The 23,068-nt window shown below is 35.7% G+C and overlaps 1 protein-coding gene across 9 annotated transcripts in view; it reads right to left on the bottom strand.

Moving 5' to 3' along the window:
- LOC136825720 (alpha-1,6-mannosyl-glycoprotein 4-beta-N-acetylglucosaminyltransferase-like) overlaps positions 1-23,068 on the bottom strand; it is a 445,856-nt gene that overhangs the window by 220,625 nt on the left and 202,163 nt on the right. Inside the window, exon 1 of one of the 9 annotated variants that reach the window (XM_067082499.1) lies at positions 3,112-3,694. The exons of the other annotated variants lie outside the window; for them this stretch is intronic. The gene's annotated coding sequence lies outside the window, so the exon portion shown is untranslated. Of the gene's footprint in view, positions 1-3,111; positions 3,695-23,068 lie in introns of those variants that run through there. 9 annotated transcript variants of the gene reach the window in all.

Raw genomic sequence — 23,068 nt, 5'->3', positions numbered from 1 at the left:
TGCTCGATTCTCCTTCTCACTATCAAATTGAAAAGGAGAATCCAGCAGGTTCCAGAAAGGTCGCATTTTGTACATACCTTTAATATATATTTACAATTACAACATTGTGGATTTCTTCACCAATAATAATAATAATAATAATAATAATAATAATAATAATAATAATAATAATAATAATAATAATAATAATAAGCTGGATTTGTCTTCCGCTAAAAGGCAGGGTTCATGAATGGTTTTTTTCGAACAGGAAGCGATGTCATAATTCTTTTTCAGACAGTCTTTCATTATTGTCTCCTGTGACTGATCTGAACATTTCTTCAGTATTTTCAACGGGATAAAAAGAATAAAAATATAAAATGACTATTTCCTCTGGATTACTCTAATGTCATGGAAAAAAATATATATATTTCAGGAGACAAGGTAAAATATATATTTCAAGCGACAAGGTAAAATTTTGTACTTCTAAATCTGTTTTTTTTTTACGAACTCTTACACTTCAGCGCAATATTACGCATTTTCAGCATTCTTGGAAATACTGTGGTCTACAAGACAACTGGACCGTGTGTCAACAAGGACACTTGCTATTCACATATCTAGCCAGCAGTCACATTCAAATTGCTTTCACACCCACAGTGCCTAAAGAGGATTACGGTTCGCGAGTTACGCACACAAAAAAGTAAAGCCAAACAAAAAAAAATAATAATAATAATAATTTGTTGAAGCTGTTATTTTCTCTATTGCCTCACAGGCATATAACCCACCTTTCCGGTCGTTTCTTTTCTCAGATTCTTCTTTACGAACGCGGCGAAATGTATAGCACTGAAACAGCCTTGGAGAGGCACGACTTACGGTAAAAAAACATTTTTTCATCACCTGACTCGTTCAGTCAATAGGAGAATGACGGAACGTCGTTCCACTTTTTTTTTTCAGTTAAATCCTGCCTGAAACTGTTCCAGATTCTGGAAGTTCCCAAGGGCGTTCGTCTCAACAATGACTCAGTTTATAAAAAAATAAATACAAGCTATAAAACTGTACAAGTATCTGCATAGTTACATCACATTCCCAATGAAGCTGGAAATTGTGCGATGTATATATATATATATATATATATATATATATATATATATATATATATATATATATATATATATATAAATATATATATATATATATATATATATATATATATATAAATATATATATATATATATATATATATATATATATATATTATATATATATAAAATATATATACCCCACACATATATAGTATATATATAAATGTGTATATATAAATATATATATATACGCAAATATGCATACTTAAATGTGTGCGTATCCTTGCATGCACATACCTATAGCGCTCTACACAAATCATTTTTTAGTTTGCTTATTGAAATACCTTTGAACATTCTATAAACTTAGAAAAGTAATCTTTCAAAAACTCTGGAGCAATGTAATTTAATAACAAACGTCTGAGAACTAAACTGTTATTAAACGTCTGAGAACTATACTGTTATTAAACGTCTGAGAACTAAACTAAGTTAAACCAAAAAGTGATACAGGATGAGTAGTGTGTGATACAATCGCCATAACTTTTTTTTTTTTTTTTTTTAGAACGTTAAGAGGAATATTAAAAATCGCTGAAAATACCTTAATTGGAAACGACTTCCAGGAACTTAATAACAATTTCGATTCCGTCATTAAAGGGCCATTTCAATCTAAACGAATGCTGATGACGAAATTGTCACAATTCATTTCGTTTTCCAGATTCGGCATCTTGCTAAGTACAATCACCGCAGACCTTTCCACGTCACATGACGACTGTGAGCAAATAAAATTACTCGTTATATGAAGAGTCACGGAACTCTAATTCCACGTGAAACTGCCCGTTATATTAGCACTGCAGAACTCCAATTTCAGATTAAATTGTTCGTTATATGAACACAGAATAATTTTGTCTCGCGTGAAATTGCTCGTTATAAGAGCACCATGATTAATATTATTTCAGACGAGACTTCGTGATGACTTTGACCATCCGTGGAAGGTCTCCGGTTTGCCAATTTTTCGCAAGTTGTATTTTAACAAAGATCTTCCACATGCACAACTGATCCCAGGTCCTCTCTTCCTACCGAAAGCAACCAGATTTGCTGAACAGCGGCAACAATGCGCAATAAATGTGCCTCGCTGTCGAACGTCTCAGTTCCAGAGGTCCTTTATTCCTCACACCGCTAGACTGTGGAACAGTCTTCCTGAGGATGTAGTGCAACTGGAACTTCAGAAGTTCAAGCGAAAATGCACTGCAATGCCACCTTAAAAATATTCTCGCTGTATTTTAAAATTTACTTGCATTTTTATCTGTTCATTTATCAATTTTTTAAATTACATTTTCTTTTCTAATAACCGATCTCTTTCGGTATTTCCTATTACCTTACGTTAATTCTTTCAAGTGAACGCCATATTCGTTGGAAGATTGAATTTTAAGCCAATGTCCCCTGCGGGACATGTTCTGAATAATAATAATAATAATAATAATAATAATAATAATAATAATAATAATAATAATAATTTAGAACAGAATCCCGGATGAATTCGTTCGTCATGGCAACATCAAGATTAATATAATCACTAGGCAACTTGCTCATTAAATAAGCACCATGAATAATATACACTCGGATGAAATTTCTCGACAAGAGAAATATATCAGGTGACTTTACTCAATGCACTTTACCATTACAAACGAATGATTAAATCTCAGAAATTACCCGATTGTTCTGATATCAGTAAATGGCATCACAACTGTGTAGGTCATCGACGTTGGGAAATATTTATCAATACGACCTGCAAGAATACAATTCATTCGTGTCTATTAGTAACTGAATATCATTCAACCATACAATTACAGAAAGAAATTGCTTTACTAAAATCACAGCGTGATAAAAATCATCTCCTAGGACTTTATGCTTTTATAATTACAAGAATTTAAACAGACATAAAAACTAATTTATGTTTAGGTAACAACATTTCAAGGAATACTGCTCAATAATGCTTACCGATTTCTAGAATTACGAGATTTTAAATATAAAATATTAGAAAAAAGATTTTACTTACCACTAAACAACGTTTCCATTAACTTCTAATATCACAACACAATCACTGTAACTGGTTTTGCATCACTACTGAAAAACACGCAATCTTGATATCCATCAAATACCTGGCGTGACATAAAATCAATTTCTGTCTGGCAGAATTCAACAGCTGAATAAAAAAAAATAAAAAAAAAAACACAAGAGCGCTTCAAATGAGCACCACGAATTAAGCACGAACCTCCATCAGCGAAACACGCATATCACCTGCACTGCGCGAACCACATGGATAGATTTACTAAGCCACTTTCCACTGGCTGCATCACCTGTCATCTGCTCCTCCTAAATGAACACATCGTCAGGCGAGTAAGCACCGTAACCGCACGAGAAATACCTCAAGGACGATCCTACCAGATTCACCAGGAAAAGGATCATCACCTATCTTAAGTCTAGTTGCAACTAGATCCACCCGACCGCAGGATTAAGCATACTCAAGTGGACTTCGAATAACACCGCTGCGTTTTTCAACTTCCGCCAGAGCGGCTGGTGTCCCTAAATCTCACAGACTTGGGAGTCAGGAATGTCCTCCGCGCGGCTTGAAACGCGTCCCAACAAAGGTGGTTACGATTTAAAAGAGGAAGAGACTACTAGTAGCAGGAGGAGAAAGAGTAGGAGGAGGAGGAGGGTAGAACGATAAAATGATAGCTGCAAGTGTTCATGCTAGTGGTGATTCTCATGAAAGAATGTACGATGATAACATCTTGGCAAATAAAAAAAAAAAAAAACATTCTCACGAAAACGTTCCGAATGACAAGACGCAAAAATAAAAAAATAAAAAGTTATAGGACGTCTGTAAAAGCAAAGTAGCTATCATCGAAAAAACCTAAACCGTTGTAAAAACTTGTCTAATAATCTATAGTTTTTTTTTTTAGGTCTGATGGAACTGAACCAGTTGCCAAGCTGGGTTTATTCTGAAGTATTTCCAACGATGCACCTTTTTTTTCCAAATGACGTCAGGGGCAGATATCAGAGGGCTATGAAAATCAATCGGATAAAAAGCTGACGTTTCTATTTCTTGGGAATAAAAAAATATATATATACATAGCGAGTTATTTGCAACTTCGTAAGTCAAATATCCAGTGCTTGGCAGCAAACACAGCGAAGTTCTTGCCACAAGGTATGCGAAATTAGGTTTTGCAAAATACACTTAACACTATCATACCTAAGCTATTCTACATCAGGAAATGTATGAAACTCCATATTGAAAGATACAATTAATTTCGTGATTTTATATATATATATATATATATATATATGTATGTAGTTATGTGTATATATATATATATATATATATATATATATATATATATATATATATATATATAATATATATATATATATATATAATAGTTATGTATATATATATACATAAACACACATCTATATATATATATATATATATATATATATATATATATATATATATATATATATATATATATATATATATATTTCCATAATTACCAGAGAAAAAACATGAACAATATTTCTTCACGATTACATACAACCCGGAACAGAGTCACTTTAATAGGCGCGCGCGCGCTACCTTGCTAACAGCAATAAACCTAGACATATTTTCTCAACCTCAGAAATTCAGCCTTACAATTAGAAATCACAATTGTTATTAGGTTAACGTGATCACTGAGACACACTTATGCACGCTCTTAGAGTACAAGGCACACTGTGAGCGGAAACCCTTACGGGGACTGGACGTACTTTATGCCAAGCACCGACAAATGCTTGCAGGAACTAGTTCTTTGTGTGGGAAATTCCTTCGATAATAATAACTTTCTGAGTTTCGTAATTCACTTCCGATTTAAACAACTCTTGGTGTTACGAATTTATACAGAAAAAAAAGAGATGTGTCATAAGTTTATATAGAAAAAAGAACAGATGTGTTAACAATTTTTATAGAAAAATGATGAATTCTAATAGATTTATAGAGAAACATGAAGATATGTGATAAAAATTTATATAGAAAAATGAAGATGTGATAAAAATTCATATTGAAAAATGGAGATATGTACCAGATTTACATAGAAAAATGGAGATATGTAATAGATTCACATAGAAAAGTTGAGATATGTAATAGATTTATATAGAAAAAGATGTGATAAAAATTTGTATAGAAAAATGGAAATATGTAACAGATTTATATAGAAAAATGAAGATATGTAATAGATTTATGTAGAAAAATAGAGATATGATATAAACTTACAAAGAAAAATGAAGAGATTTCCATATAAAATCGACAGGTCTCTGAACAAAGCACGAAGGTACCGACAAAAACATCAGTAATGACTGGTATTACATACTGATCATAAAAATTCAAGGTCAAGGTAAAAGACCTTGGGATTAGCTCACCTTCAAAAAAAAGGAAAAATTATAAATAACTGCACGTTATACATTATGTCGTTCGTTTCTTAACACAGAGAGAGAGAGAGAGAGAGAGAGAGAGAGAGAGAGAGAGAGAGAGAGAGAGAGAGAGAGAGAGCCATGATCCACGAGCAGTTCCTCTTGCCAACTACCAAGTCTGAGGAAAGTTGGTATTTTTCACAGTTCGTTTTTTTTTTTTTTTTTTTTTTTTTTTTTGGAAGGAAATATTAAAAATAGTTTTCGTCGATTACATGTGTTATCTTCAAACTTTTAGCAATCTCATAGACCCTAAGCCCCACCTCTCTCTCTCTCTCTCTCTCTCTCTCTCTCTCTCTCTCTCTCTCTCTCTCTCTCTCTCTCTCGTTAAACATTATCATAGCCGATTTAGTATTGGCAATTACAAGATATATATATATATATATATATATATATATATATATATATATATATATATATATATATATATACATATATACATATACATACATATATATGTGTGTGTGTGTGTAAAGTGTCTGTGGGTGCGTATGTATGAGTGTGAATGTGTCCCTGTCAGTTACCTTGATGGCGTATGAAATGACTGCAGCAATGGAAGTTATCTACACAGGGTTTCATCCTTAACAGAGCAAAAGTTGAGAACCTGATATAACCTTCAGTTGGAGGGGGATAAGCAAAACTGTGGCTGCAATTTTAAAGCATGAAGCAGAATTAACTTGACAAGAGAGGAAGGAGAAGAACGTGACAGGAGAAAATTGGTGAAAGATGGTCTAAGGGTCGACGCCAAAACTGATTAAAAATTGGCTAGGGTTTGAAAACACATAAATGGAAGGAGTAAACGAAGAGTGGGAAACATTCCATGATGGGGTCATAGTCAGCAAGGAGCAAATGTGAACAAGTGTTAGAACAGAACGGAATACCGAATTTAGGCCAAAGGCCAAGCGCTGGGACCTATGAGGTCATTCAACGCTGAAACGGAAACTGACAGTAAAGAGATCTGAAAGGTGTAACGGGGGGAAAACCTCGCGGTTGCACTGCGCAACAATTGTTAGGAGAGGGTGGACAGTAAGATGAAAAAAGAGAACAGGTACGGAGGTATAGTAAAAGGAATGAAAGGGGTTGCAGCTAGGGGTCGAAGGGACGCTGCAAAGACCCTTAAGTAATGCCTACGGTAAACCGCATGAGGTGTACTGACGGCAATACCCCTTTACGGGAGCAAATGTTTACGCAAGATAGCTGTGAATGGCATAATATATATTTCGGGAGGGTCTAACGGGATGCTAATGAGCCTCCTGGGCGAGTGAATAATGCTGAAAATAATGCTGACATGTTCAGGGGCAGTTCATTCACTCTCTCGCAGTTGAAAATACTACATTGTGGCTTAACCATTCTCTTGTTCGTGGTGACTATCATCACGCGTCTGTGCAGCTCGCAACTTCAAACCGAATATTCATACCGGTAATTTCAGTTCATGAATGACACAGGAATGTTAATCTATACATTAAGGGGCGTTAATGCAGAAAGCACTGGCTAAAACAAAAATCATTCGGAACATTCAACATCACCGTACCAACCGTAGTATCCGAAATTTTTCAAACATTACAAATATTTTTATATGTATATTCACTTGAATTATATTATTTTGCTTTGATAAAGTCCACTCTCCATTTTTTTTATACACTTTCTAATTCTCAGAAAGTGATAAATTTGACGTTTATTTTTACTCAGTAAATTCTCTATAGTTGTCAATTTTTCACTCTTTAAGAATTTTCTTCCGCATTCATTCCTACGGCACTTTTCGTGCTCCGGACAAAAAGGAAAAAAATATATACATATATGTAAATATATATAAATACAATGTATACAGTAGATATATGTATATAACATGTAATTGCAATTATATATAGATAGATAGATAGATATAAATAAAAATAAAAAATGATTAACTGATTTATGGATACTACAACTGGCGTCACAACATCGACAAGTTCACATTGTTCAAGAATTTAAAAAATGAGTTTTAAAGTTTATATATTATATATATATATATATATATATATATATATATATATATATATATATATATATATATATATATATATATATATATATATAAAATTTAAAACTTATTTTTGAAAATCTTCAACAGTTTAAATTCTTCTCTTCTGATTTCTATCCACCACAATGTTCAGTTTGCTATTTCAGTGCTTCCTAGACGCACTGGTCCCAGCCTTATATTTTTAATCCGCATTCTTTGATCGTTTCCCCCACAACAGACCAGCCCCTGCAACTATGCCGTTAACCCAATTATAAGCGAATTCTTCTGGCAAAGAATATGCATGTATTTAGAGTGCGCGAACCTGTGTCAGTTTAATAATAATAATAATAATAATAATAATAATAATAATAATAATAATAATAATATATATATATATATATATATATATATATATATATATATATATATATATGTATATATATCACAAAAATTACTATGGTCTGGTGGATTACGGCTCCTCTTAACATTACTGAGTTGGTTTCAGTTACTGCCGACAAAAATAGAAAAAGGTAACCATTAAATGATTTTTTTACAAAAGATTCCGATCCTATTATTTGTTACAACACTTCACAAGTGTTGCGATTGGAGATAAAAAAAAAAAAAAAAAACAACTTACAGAAGTACAAATAATTTTTTTTATCATTAGGCTATTTCCCTTTTTGGAGCGGTGGTATTAGAATGATGGAGTCTTATTTAGGTTTTCCTCGGGCGGAGTTTTCTACCCTTACGGCATGTTTCTTGAACTCAGTAGACGCTGATATCCACTTCCAGTTGGGTAGACCATGATTTTAGACCACGAGGTAGACTGGTGAGCTGCAAACCGGGAACGATCCACAAACATACCAAACATGAGGTGAGCGCTGCACACACTACCCCGGAGTCCACTTGTCAAAGCTCGTAATACATCAATGGTGTTCTTGAAACCTTTGAAAGTTTTCATAAAAAATACTTTCACGATGCATCCATTTACGAATGAAAGTTTTTTTTTTTTTAAATCCAGGATCTTATAAAGAAATTACTTCGTCACACACACACGTGTGAAAATTTTTAGTTCTGTTTTGAATCACATATATGCAAAATTACATACGCATATGAGCACAAAGTTTTCAAAATCTTCACACTTTCCTACGGAGTTACTTCGTGATGCACATATACAAAATTTATAACATTTTATACAATCTTAAATAATTACTAGTACATCATTTAGGTATATATTCAGACACGAAGCTGTCTAAATTTCATATACTGTACAGTTTTCAGAGACACTGCTTCATGATACATGCATTCATACACAAAAATACAAACACATTCAAGCATAAAGCTTTCAGAATTTTCACATTTTCCTCTGGCGCTAATTCGCAAAGCACATACAAAGTTAAAAATTTAGCACATACAAAGTTAAAAATTTTATACATTCTTAAATAATTACTAGTTCATCATTTAAGCATACATTGAGGCATGAAGCACTCTAAGCTTCATCTATGGTTTTCAAAGTCACTGCGAGTGTATGTGTGTGCGTATGTGTGTAGGTCTTTACGATTTCTCACCTGGCTGAAGCCAAGGAACCTTTAATCAAGCGCTGCCGAACAGCCCCATTTTGAATGGCCGCCCGGGCGGGTGGCCTGTAAACTTAAACATAACTTCGTCTAAGGAGTTTAATCAGGTTCGCCGGCATACCATAATTTCTGATAACACGGGAAAGTGAGTTAGAGAGTTCCTACTTCATTAATCTTGTCTGAAGGGCCTTATGGTTAATGATGGCGCGTTTGGCTTGCCAGCAACTACTGGTGCTGGTCCTTCGCCGGGTAAACACGGTTAGTCTGCCGAATTTAAGGCTCCGAAAATATTCTTGACGTCGGCGGAAATTCGTCTCACAGCAAAGGTGTGGATCGACAATTCTTTAGGGATGAAATACGGGCTGAATTTGCATCTGAAATACGCCGACAAATGATTCTGAGGTGCTTTCAGGTTTGTTCTTCAAGAACTACGACTGATCACGTTACAAATAATGATTTTTTGTTTGGTACGTCAACACACCTGTCGAGGAGTGGAATACAGGTATTACTGCTAGTGGAATGATGGAAAGTTTTAAAAGCGATCTGCCAAACTACTGAAGATTCCTTATACAGTTCTCTCTCTCTTTTATCATTAACGAGTTTTTTTGAAGTCCTTCAATAATACAAATTTAAAGGTCAGGTTCACAAATTTTCCTTAACCTTACGCTTTCCATCTTGACCGCCGCAATTCATATGAAAATACGACTGCCTTATAAGTATATTCCCCTGTGGATGTGAGATACACAGATTGTGTGTCAAAAAGTGATTTAATATATATATATATATATATATATATATATATATATATATATATATATATATATATATATATATATATATATATATATATATATATATATATATATATATATATATATATATATATATATATATATATATATATATATATTTTATATAAATAATTATAAGATATATATATATATATATATATATATATATATATATTTCTTTAGTCATACCCCTATTTCCATTTTGAAGGGGTTAAGCTAAAATGTTGCAGAATGTTTCTTTTTTGGAGGAGCCAGCTAACCATACGCCATGTTTCTTGAACCTCCGCATCTCAAATATTTCTGACAACTTCTTCCTCTAGCCGTTAGTTATTGGAAAGCATGGTTCATGAGACTTTTCCCTATCTACTGCCTAGCTTTGGAATTCCATTCTGCTTCTGTTTTTCCTGAAACTTTGAGACCTTTCTTCCAGGAACAGGCCTAGACGTCTATCGCTTCCTTCGTGGTAAAGGTCCACCTTTCTTCCTTCTTTTTTCCCTGCCTCGCTTTCTACCAGCCGGAGACAGAAGAGGATATTAGATTGTCCGTCTCACTGGTTTCGGTGCTTTACAAAAAATCATTATCAATCTATGCCTCCATTTATTTAGAAACGTAAAAGAAAAACGGAAGAATGTACAATAAAAAGGACGGAGGTATAGAGGCGTTAAAAATATCAGGGAAAAAGGTTTGACCACGAATAACATGACAGATGTTTAGACATTTATTCCACGTTGTAACAGAAAAGACGTTTATGTGATTCTCATTCACATGAATTTGTACAGCATAATCACCTCAATTCTTATTCCACTTATAGGTCTCAAACAATATAACTTTGGCACGTGTGTTTCAGACTTTATGAAAGAAGTTAATCACTCTGGGATTCATTCGCCATTTGAAAAACATCTAAAACCAGGCAGGAAAAAAATAGTTGAAGAGATTTTCAGCATGACAAACGAAAGGGTGACTCACAATTCATAATTCGAGTACAGGTGTGCGTGTGTGTAACTGTACAAAAAGAACGCATATCATAAAAAGGGTTATTTCAAAGGGGGTCACAGGAAGAATCATTCGGCAGCTGAATTTCAAACTAGGGGAGACTCTGGGATGGAGACGGGGTCAAAGACACCGAATATTCATGAGGTGCATAAAATAAAATGCTGGTCAATCAAGCGATGCAGGGTCACGGGCGGATCCATTACTACGAAAGCTATTACGAAAACTAGGCGAGCCCACTTTCCTATTAAAAGCATTTATAACACACGGACTTTGGTGTTTTTGCAACGCACGGGCTTTGGGTGTGTGTGTGTTAATGCAACATTAGTTGTGTCTCTTCTTAGAGGAAATGTTTCAAGGTAATTGTGAATAATCGTTCTCGAAGGATATATGACCTCAATAGTATATTGTGTTTAATCATCGATTTCTAAACATGCAAATGGGTGCCAGTATGAGAGTGAGTTTTTGTACACACACATCCTTAACCCGCCAGTAACACAGCCTACAAATAACGGGCCAGAATTGGAATGGAAGGAAGGACGTTTGGTATTTAGAGTTCTAGAGATAAGAATTGGGGTCATTCGGTGCCGTGGGATAAAACGATAAACGGAACAATAATAATAAAAATAATAAAAAAGTAGAGAATAAACAAAATAATCAACCATACTCTTCCAATCGCAACTTCATGTACAGAATATGTTTTTTGCTTTTATACTGTACAGACTTCTAAGCGTATTTTACAATATCAATTATTACTTCCTCAAAAACAAAATAAAATGGTAGTCACTAACATCAATGCCTCATATCATTAAAAAAAAAAAAAAAAAAAAAAAAGGACTCTTCAACACAAAATATGCCACAAGCACGGTATCCTACATTCGGGTCCTGTCATCCACACTCGGGCCGGCATCCGTCATCCTTGACAAAAGGACATTCAGTGAAGCTTATTTGATATCCTATCTCTCATTACGCCCATTACGCGATCACAGTAGGTCAATTTCGGGTCTATTTTCGAAGCACGGCAGCAACAGGGTGATTTCAACAAGCTGTGAATCACAGTTATGACGCAACTTTCAGGACCCAATTTATAGACCACAAATAATAACGCGCAAACGATGTCATTTCGTGCCTGAAACGTCATGTTGCGTTTTAATTTAGGGTCAACAATGACCCATCAAATGTCTTTTACCTTTCTTTTCGGTTAGTTAAAGACCCTCCTTCACATCTCACTTGCATTCGAGTCAGAAGGTATTCATGCGTTCGTTCTAAAAAGAACGAATGCATGCACATTCAGCTAATACGACTACGTACAGGGAATGTCGTCATGGGTGAATGTGAGGGAGATTTGTAATACTAACTACATACCCAAGGTTGTTCATTACACGTTAAGTGTATGTATATATGTATGTATATATATACACACATACTCAAGGTTGTTGATTACATGAAGTGTATGTATGAATGTATGTATTTAAGTATGTGTATCTTTCTATCTATATATCTATCTACATATATATATATATATATATATATATATATATATATATATATATATATATATATATATATATATATATATACATACATACATACATACATATATATACATATATATATATATATATATATATATATATATATATATATATATATATATATATGCATGTATATAAACTATATGAGCCCATAAAACGCCAGAATGTAGAAAGTAAATGCTATATTTCAGAGACCAACTGTCTCTCTCTTAAGGCAAGTGATGAATGAAAGTGTTACAGAAAAGGAGTACCTGTAGGTGGGGCAATTTCAATGAACTTCTTTCAAAATTACACATTAGTGCCTAGCAGCAAATTTAAAGTTGAATGGGAAATAGACGTAAAAATTCCTTCTTGACGTTTTAATAATCAGAGACACGGTAGAACACAAATTTACCATATACAGAAACCAAAGTTTTCACTTTCATACATTCGCTTCTTTAGCTATCATGACATTTCTTTCAAGATTGGCGTAACCAGCAATTTATTCCTAAGAGCCTTACTGACTTGCTCCCGGATTTCATGGAAAAGGAAGCTGAACTAAACCGCAAGCAGCTGTCATGTTTAAAGTACCCTGACCACATAATTGAAAGCAATCCACAAAGCTAACAAAATCTTCTACCGTCCCCTCAAAACAAGACTAGAGAGACGCCCAACAATAAAATAAAATCCCACCTGGACAGCATGAAGATGTTGACACAAACGCTCAACTCTAACCCTTTTGCTTTTACCTACCCAAATACCTTAGCCAATTCCTCGATTAACGTCCAACAAAATCCAGTCCCAAAAGACACTTGAGTTTATGAAATCTCTTACCTTAATTGTGATCAATCTTCTATTGGCTTTACAGGTAAATCACTTCCCCAGAGATCTACACAGCATAAATTTTCAGAGCTCAGCTATTTTTTACCACATAAATAACCATAACCACAGAATAAACTGGAATTTGTCATGTATAATTTATAGCAGCAATTGTCGGTTCAAAAGCCAGATGGTGGAATCAGCTTTGATTAGACAAAGGAATATGATGAACCTCTCAAAAGGAGCATGGGACTCGGATATTATAGATAAAATCTCCCTCCAGCGATTAAGAAGATTAAAGAGAAATTGTCAACTGGAGTGACGTAACGGCTGACCTATGGACCTTTTGATAAAAATACTGCTTTCCTGTAACTCTTTTCATTCATTACTTGCCTGAAGAGAGAGACATTGGTCTCTGAAATATAGCATTTACTTTCGACATTTTGACATTTTTATGGGCTCCTTATATTTGATGGAATTCTGTTTTAACAGAAAATATTCCACAGTCATATATATATATATATATATATATATACTGTATATTATATGACATACCAACTCATCGGAAAGTCGCTCCATGAGTCAGGAGAGAATTGCAGTTGCTGCTTTGTCATAGCGAACGCCATTAGACTCGTAAATTGCTCTGATATGACGACAGTGAATTTATTATAGCCTCGCAATAACTGCTTATTGTAAAGGCCATACGAACGTAAAGTGTCACGGATGCTTTGTTGCAGATGGATGTTGCTGGAGTTCAGACGAACTCCACATTCATGCGTTGCAAAATGGCAAACATTTAGTGAATGTATATATATATATATATATATATATATATATATATATATATATATATATATATATATATATATATATATATAGAGAGAGAGAGAGAGAGAGAGAGAGAGAGAGAGAGAGAGAGAGAGAGAGAGAGAGAGAGAGAGAGAATGAAGAGGCGCTTTGCAAGAAAGGTGCCAGGATGTTTGCAAAAACTTGGGAGGAGACTTGAAGTGTCAGTGGAAACCAAAGTTTGAAATATGACAGGATTATTGAACTAAATCCCCTCCTAGGGATGCGAAGTGTGGGTAACGAATGGATTAGAATATAAAATTTAGGCCAAAGGCCAAGCACTAAGACCTATAATGTCATTCAGCGATGAAAAGACAACTAAGAATTTTAAAAAGGTTTGAAAAGTGTAACAGGAGGAAAAATCCGCAGTTGCATTATGAATCAATTGTTAGGAGAGGGTAGACAAGTAATTTGAAAGAAAGAGAATTCAAACGGAGGTACAGTGAAATGAACGAAAGGGGTTGCAGATAGAGGCCGACGAGGCACTGCCTACAGTGCACCGCGACAGGTACACTGGCTGCACTACTCCCCTACAGGGGTGGGTAATGAATGCGAATAAGGGAAATTGGTGAAAATTATGGAGATGAATTATTTATATAACTCACGATATGGAAAAAACTGAAGATGGTGGGAAATGGCAAGACATTTAGGATGAGTGGCAAAATAATTAACATGTGAGAAGATGGACCGGAGTGTTTTGAGATGGTTTGGTGTATCAGAAATACTGGAAATGATTCATTGGAGAGAGAGGTACTGAATTAAGAAGTGTTGGGGTGAATACTTACAAAGGGATGGACAGATTATGTGAAAGAAGTATCAAAAACGGAAAGGAAGGAATTCTACACCCACGGAATAAAGAGTGAATGGATGATAAACTTGAATGCCGCAGTGTGTACAAGGGTATTTGGGTGTATAATATATATATCCCTAATAATAACAATACCATCTACGATAACTGTTAGGAGAGTCACTTCAAAAGAAAATAATGCTATTTTTCCGAGAGGCTGAACAGCGCGGTGAGAGAAATAGTACTCCAATTACGGGTGCGCGCAGCAGATGCGAGATTACTTTTCTAAATGTTATTACCTGAAAGGAACATAAAGATAATGATGTTTCATCTGTAAAAATGCGTAATGGCGCTACCATACAGACATCCTAAATTACCGGCAAAATAAATATTGAATTTTCTTTCATTATCAGCATAACAGGGAAAGTGCCTGTTACCTTCCTGCTATTGCTAACATAAAAATGAAAAACCTCCTGATATTACTAACATAACAGTGAGTAAATATGTTGAATACACGTCAAATTTCATCGCGCTAAAATCATGTACAACAATCAAAAGTCTGCCAAAGCGCACAGCAACTCCAGTTATGAGTGTACGACTGAGCTGCTGTCAAAAATGTTGTGCAATAATTCTACGGCACAGGCAGCAATGCATTCGACATTTTCGTTTTCTGTAAAAGAAAACCATTGTGCCAGCTTTGTCTGTCCGTCCGCACTTTTTCTGTCCGCCCTCAGATCTTAAAAACTACTGAGGCTAAAGGACTGCAAACTGGTATGTTGATCATCCACCCTCCAATCATCAAACATACCAAATTGCAGCCCTCTAGCCTCAGTAGTTTTTATTTTAGTTAAAGGTTAAATTTAGCCATACTCGTGCTTCTGGCAACGATATAGGATAGGCCACCACCGGGCCGTGGTTAAAGTTTCGTGGGCCGCGGCTCATACAGCATTATAGCGAGACCACCGAAAGAAAGGCGTATTTTTGGCGGCCTTGAGTACACGCTGCAGCGGTTGTACAGAAAGCTTGATTGCGCAGAAAAAACTTCGGCGCATTTTTTACTTGTTTATTGTTAAAACTTCTGACTCTGTATGGCTAAAATTCAGAAACTATACTGGGTTATGATACCAAAGACTCAAGTATGTCAAATTATTGCTATTACTGATCCTACTATTTAGTATATGGAATGGAATATACAATTCATGCCAAGGGCCAGGCGCTGGGACCTATGAGGTCATTCGGCGTTCAAAGGGAAACTGAGAGTAAAGGAGGTTTTTAAAGATGTCACAGGAGGAAAAGCTCGCAGCTGCACTATGTTGGGAGAGGGTGGAAAGTAAGATGGAAGAAAGAGACTATGAACGGAGGTACAGTAGAAGGAATGAAAGGGGCTGCAACCAGGGGCCGAAGGCAACCTGCAAAGAACCTAAGTAATGCCTACAGTGCACCCCATGAGGTGCACTGACGGCACTAACCCCCCCCCCCGGGGGTAATGCCTACAGTACAGTGCACCGCGTGAGGTGCAATGGTTGCACTAAACGCCCCCCCCCTTGTAATATTAAATATATATCATTAACATTTTCCTGGTCCTCTTGAGCAGATACGAGGTATTATACCGATAGTATTTGTAAGTGGATATGTTATGTTTTGCTACAACAAAAAGCCTATTCATTTGACCACAAAGCTACTACATATTATAAACTTTCTTGTGAAGAGATGTAGTTCCTCATTGGATGGGTCGTAATCGTACTCGGTTAGCACTCTGCTGGGTCCGCGTTCGATTCCCCGGCCGGCCAATGAAGAATTAGAGGAATTTATTTCTGGTGATAAAAACTCATTTCTCGGTATAATGTGGTTCGGATTCCACAATAAGCTGTAGGTCCCGTTGCTAGGTCACCAACTGGTTCTTAGCCACGTAAAATAAGTCTAATCCTTCGGCCCAGCCGTAGGAGAGCTGTTAATCAGCTCAGTGGTCTGGTTAAACTAAGGTATACTTACTTTACTTACGAAGAAATAAAAAAAGCAAACGGGAAACTGCAATGGCAGGGCCAAAGGTTTGTTAACATGGATGACACGTTCCCCAGATGTAATGTGCACTGACAAAAAACAGAAGCAAATCAAAACAGATGTCCTAGAGCTTGTTGAACATCTGTGACGTAATGATTTCGAAATAATTTTACCTTTAAAAAGTATTTTTAGGAATACACAGAATAAAATTAACTTCTCTACATCTGTCACAAGGTATCCTCTCCTCCCGGTATTTTTTAACTTTTTGGAGACGCAGTCTAGATGAGAACCTTATGTATTTCATGGAATCAATGAACGCTTTCCTATGGAGGACGTGGTCTTTATCCCAAATCCACGGTAATTGAATTCCTAAACTTTACCATTCTGTAAATAAGATATTGTAGTCACGATCAGTAGTACTGCTACCTTATACAGTATGTATGTACAATATGTATGTATATATATATATATATATATACAATTCTTCGAAGAATTTTATAATATATATATATATATGTATATATATATATATATATATATATATATATATATATATATATACATTATACAATTCTTTCGTAGCATAAAGTATGTCAACACGTTCCCACTGGAATCCGTGAGCACTGGGTCGAATCCTGCCAAGGAAAGTGAAAGGTTTTCCGTTTCTTTCCGCTCGGATACAGGTTCACAGGTTGCAATATATATATATATATATATATATATATATATATATATATATATATATATATATATATATATATATATATATATATATATATATATATATATATATTTTTTTTTATACGCTTATTGCGTTCTTCGTGACTGACACAGTTTACCTACTTTTCGAAGCTTATTACTTTTGAAGTAAATGATAGCATGTAAGTCGTGAAATAATTTATTCCAGAAATAAGAATGTAAAAAAAAAACATGAAAAACACTGACCACAGAGAAAGTAACACTGAAATCAATTAAAAAAAAAATTTTGACTTACAGTGAAGGAAGAAACTGGTATAACCGCTCTTATAAAGAGGCAAGATAAATATCATTGAACTTACCTGTTATATGAACGAAAACCTACATCTTTTTCATATGCATAAACAAGCTTGACCAATTCGTCCCTGTGCTGACGAACTGGCGTAACCCGACTTTTTTTTTGTTTTAAGTTTTTGAGTTCTCCAGCCAAGGTGACTGAGTTTTTTTATACACTGTATCATATCAAAACTTCAACTGTCCGTGCTGTCACATTCTCAAACCAAACGTCCTCAAAAGATACGCTAATTAAACTCTGAATAATATCAAAATCTTTGAAGTCCATTTTCTCAGAATGGGGAAAAAATGGCTTACGCCAGTTTCCGTCAAAATAGGGACGAATTACGCAGAGCACATTCATGAGACCGACAAGGCAAAAGTGAGGAAATTTCTGGAAATGACGGAAGCCGCAGGCAGACACACATTCTCCCTCATCCGTCTACTATCGCGTGTCATTGAAGATGATTGGTATACGTGGATCCTTGGGGAGAAAATGAAGGGGGGGGGGGAAGAAGCAGGTTCTGACACGAACATCTTTTTGTCTGTCCGTGCTTATTTTGCTTCTTCGTGTCGCACGGACGTGTTTCCACAGAAGGGTAATAATTTATTTTTACATCTTGATACACTGTAATTCTGAGGATGGCACCGATGCAACTTCTAACTGTTGTCACTGTTTTAATCAGTATTTTCCCAATGAGTAACCTGGAACTGTGGAGTGCGCGAACTGTGTATCAAAAAGAATCATGAATAACTCTGGAATTGTGAAATGCATCGATCATTTTTTAAACTCATCTTCAAATGCTTTGGAGTGCATCAAGAGCAACACAGGAACTGATCAGGGCATGCTGATTTTTTTAAAGATATGAGTATTATGAGAAAGAGTACCTATAACCAGCGATACGTTGTAGTAAAAGACATGTAAATAAGAGTCATTAAGAGACTGTGGCAGCAACCTTCTAGTTATTGTATCTTTTATTCACTTTTCTCGCATTTGCCACAAAAATTTTTTATGTCAGAAACATAACGGAGAAAAAAACGTAACTAATTATCATAGCTAATGTATTTGTTGAGAGTTATACATACCTTAGATAATTAACTTGCAATGCTAGCTTCCAACAAATATAATACTTGAAAACGATGACAATCGAGGAAAGGAACTAAGTAAGAAAGTCCACATCAGAAACATATACTGGTAAAATAATAAAAGAGAAACGGAACGAATCAGAATCTGAGGTCTGAGTCCCAAAAAACCGACGAACAATTTCAAAGAGCAATCCCTTTCCACTAAAACCCCAACTTGTGTCCGTCAGAGCAAAATTCCTGAAAGTGTTAAAAACTCCGCTGAACAATCCTCCGACAACAATTCCAACTCTCCACCAAAAGAGGAAAAAATCTTCCTAAACCAAAAAAAAGAGTCTACTGATGCCAGTAGGGCAATTTCGACCCCATTGCCCGGGATGATGGGGGGGAACAGTTTTTACCTACTGGGAAAGTCTACGGGATTTGCTCGCACAATATCGCCTGACTTGCATTTGGTTGCACACTTGGAGTAAAAAATATAATTCAGTTATTGAATTTCCTGTAAATCTTGTTTTGTTTTGCATTTTACACCTTCTCACAATGGAACGATAAAAAATAAACGATATAAACTATTATGGATAAAATTAGGAAAATAAAAAATATTACCAAACATTGGTAAGGAAAAGAAAAAAATGTAAACTGATTAAAGAGTATTAAAATCGCCTGTGTTCCTGAGAGAGAGAGAGAGAGAGAGAGAGAGAGAGAGAGAGAGAGAGAGAGAGAGAGAGAGAGAGAGAGAGAGAGAGAGAGAGAGTATTAAAGAAAAACTTAAAACGAGAGAATACTTCTTGGCTTAAAATGAATATTAAGTGTACTTTTTCTGAAACAGAGAGAGAGAGAGAGAGAGAGAGAGAGAGAGAGAGAGAGAGAGAGAGAGAGAGAGAGTATTAAAATAAGTGCTGAAGAAAAAGTCAAGACGAGAGAATATTTCTTGGCTTAAAATGAATATTAAGTGTACTTTTTCTGAAACAGAGAGAGAGAGAGAGAGAGAGAGAGAGAGAGAGAGAGAGAGAGAGAGAGAGAGTATTAAGTGTAGAAGAAAAAGTCGAGGAGAGAGAATATTTCTCAGCGTACAAAGAATATTAGAGTCCTTAGAGTACTTTTTCTGAAGAGAGAGAGAGAGAGAGAGAGAGAGAGAGAGAGAGAGAGAGAGAGAGAGAGAGAGAGAGAGAGAGAGAGAGAGAGTATTAAAATAAGTGTTAAAGAAAAAGTCGAGAAGAGAGAAAGTTTCTCGTTTAAAAATAATATTAAGTGTCCTCTTTCTAAAACGAGAGAGAGAGAGAGAGAGAGAGAGAGAGAGAGAGAGAGAGAGAGAGAGAGAGAGAGAGAGAGAGAGCGAGAGAGTATTAAAATGAAGTGCTGAGGAAAAAGTCGGAGAGAAAATTTCTCAGCTTAAAAAAAACATTAAGTGTCCTTTTTCTGAAACGATGGATTGAGAGAGAGAGAGAGAGAGAGAGAGAGAGAGAGAGAGAGAGAGAGAGAGAGCACTCGACAACCCTCCAAATTATCGCGTGATCTGAGTGCCATAAGGACAATGGGCCGAGGACGGGACAAGGCTTTGTTACTGGGGCAACTGACATCGTCGTGGTCCTTTGCCCCCAAAGATCGATGAGAATCCGAAGTCAGCGGGACAGATATCGCTTGCGGTTGGGACAACCTCTAACGCTCAGGAGGAAACATGACAATTTATCTCTCTCTCTCTCTCTCTCTCTCTCTCTCTCTCTCTCTCTCTCTCTCTCTCTCTCTCGTTAGGATCCTTTACATACTGTGTCCCTCTGATTTCTGGTTTTCCTTTCCTTATTTCGGTAACTTAGGTAATTTCTCTCTCTCTCTCTCTCTCTCTCTCTCTCTCTCTCTCTCTCTCTCTCTCCAGTGTTTCAGGAAAAGGACATTTAATATCCTTTTGAACTCAAAAATATTCGCTCTTCTAGCTTTTTTCTTCAGCAATTATTTTAATCTCTCTCTCTCTCTCTCTCTCTCTCTCTCTCTCTCTCTCTCTCTCTCTCTCTCGTTCTTACTATTTCTAATGCTCTCTCCTCTCTTTCTTCTCAGCCTGCTTTCTCTCCCTCTCTGCTAATTCAACACATGAATTCTTTCTGTCTAGAAATTTTTCTACCTTTCCCTACACACAAATGCCATAACAATTAACAAACACATCTCATCAAATCAACCAAACTGAAAAAGTGCGCAGAAACATTACCAAAGTCATACACAATACCATCTTATTGACAGCCCCTAAGTGGCTTTCCGACCCATTATTAAATTTCTCGTAATTCGTCCGCTGTGTATGAAACATATCATTCATTTACGGTTTCATAAGAGATAATGAAGCCCAGCTATTTTCCTCATACTTGTTTATCTTCACAATAATGCAGAAGTTGAAAGCTAGAATGACGTCAAAAGATGTCGCCTGCTGTTACCATGGCAACGGAAAATTATTTTTTTTTTTTAAGGTTGGTTTTTTGATGTTCTATATGTCCTTATAATAATATATGTTTGGTATGCAATGTTGTCTTAAGGGCACTTTACAATAGAGCATTTCCTGATTATACTTTCGCAGATTATTCATATCTCGGGAAGACATTAGATCTATAAATAGCTCTGGTGTTGAAGGCTGCCTGAATAACATCTGACTGCAGTGTTGATTATTCCACTGCGTGCGTTTCACGACGTTTGTTTTGGACGGATTCGAAAGCGCTCGTACGGATTCGGTATTCACGAACGGTGGATTAGAACTTCGTACGTTTCATTATTATGATTTTCAATGAATTCTAAAATTTATTTATTGTTTTTACCTTTTAAAAGCACAGGAAATCAAAATTAAACCAAAATATATCTGCTAATATTGCTCAATAAAGACTTTTTTAAAAGATTCGAACACTACATACAGGGCCTATCATAGCCAGTCATAATAACTGCTCACCAAACGGTGCCTTGGGACAGCTGAAACGCTTTTTATTGCACTCGTGCAATTATGCGATCTTCTAAATATATATATATATATATATATATATATATATATATATATATATATATATATATGTGTGTGTGTGTGTGTGTGTATGTATGTATGTATGTATGAAATCAAAGGTCACAAACCTTTAGAGATGGTAATAACACGATTTAGGAATTTGTTGCATTAGCATCTTAAATGCCAGGGACAGAAACAAAAGTCTCACATCTGGGAGATATACTGTAGCTCTCCCGGGGTAATAAAGGCTTCACGGTGAAGGTAGGGGAATCCTACTAATAAAAAATCCTCTCCCACGAAAAAAATATAAATAAATAAATAAAACTAGCATACGTGGGCCATTCTTTCATTACTGGAGTCGAGAACATTTATTCTTTTTCAGTCTATTGTATACGAATACAAGAAAAGAAAGTCACGCAAATATTATAACATCTAGAACCGTAGTTTTATCTTGAAAGGGGAGGGAGGGAGAGAGGGAGGGGTCTGAATATCTCTGCTAAAAAAAAAACGAAAACAAAAAAATAAAAATACAACAGAATATAGAGTTTAGGCCAAAGGCCAAGCGCTGGGACATATGAGGCCATTTACTGCTGATATGGAAATTGACAGTAAGAAGGTTCGAAAGGCGTAACAGGAGGAAAACCTCGCAGCTGAACTAAGAAATAATTGTTAGAGAGGGTGGAAAGGCAAATGGCAGAAAAGAGAATATGAACAGTGAAAGGAATGAAAGGGGTTGCAGCTAGGGGCCGAAGGGACGCTGCAAAACCCTAATGCCCACAGTGCGCCATGTGAGGTGCACTGACGACACTAACCCCCTACGGGGGAAAACAAAAAATCAACCCAAATGAAAAGGACACAGTGAAAGCCCTCATAATCCCTAATGAAAACAGACGGGGGAGGTCAACAACAGCCGGAGACATTGTTGCGATGGAGCCTTAATCTCCACACTCCAAATTTCTTATTTACAGGCGCTTGCAATAATACAAATGAACGACTGTATAAAGAAAAAACCGTAGTTAATGTATATTTCGAAACACCACTACATCTAAACTTCACTGTGTGGGAAAAAAGATGTAAAGAGCAGTGTCATGCATATGTTAGGG

Source organism: Macrobrachium rosenbergii, chromosome 39, assembly GCF_040412425.1.
Source record: "Macrobrachium rosenbergii isolate ZJJX-2024 chromosome 39, ASM4041242v1, whole genome shotgun sequence".
NCBI lineage: Eukaryota > Metazoa > Arthropoda > Malacostraca > Decapoda > Palaemonidae > Macrobrachium > Macrobrachium rosenbergii.
The sequence above is the reverse complement of the archived record's forward strand: the minus strand, read 5'-3'. Positions and strand labels throughout refer to the sequence as shown.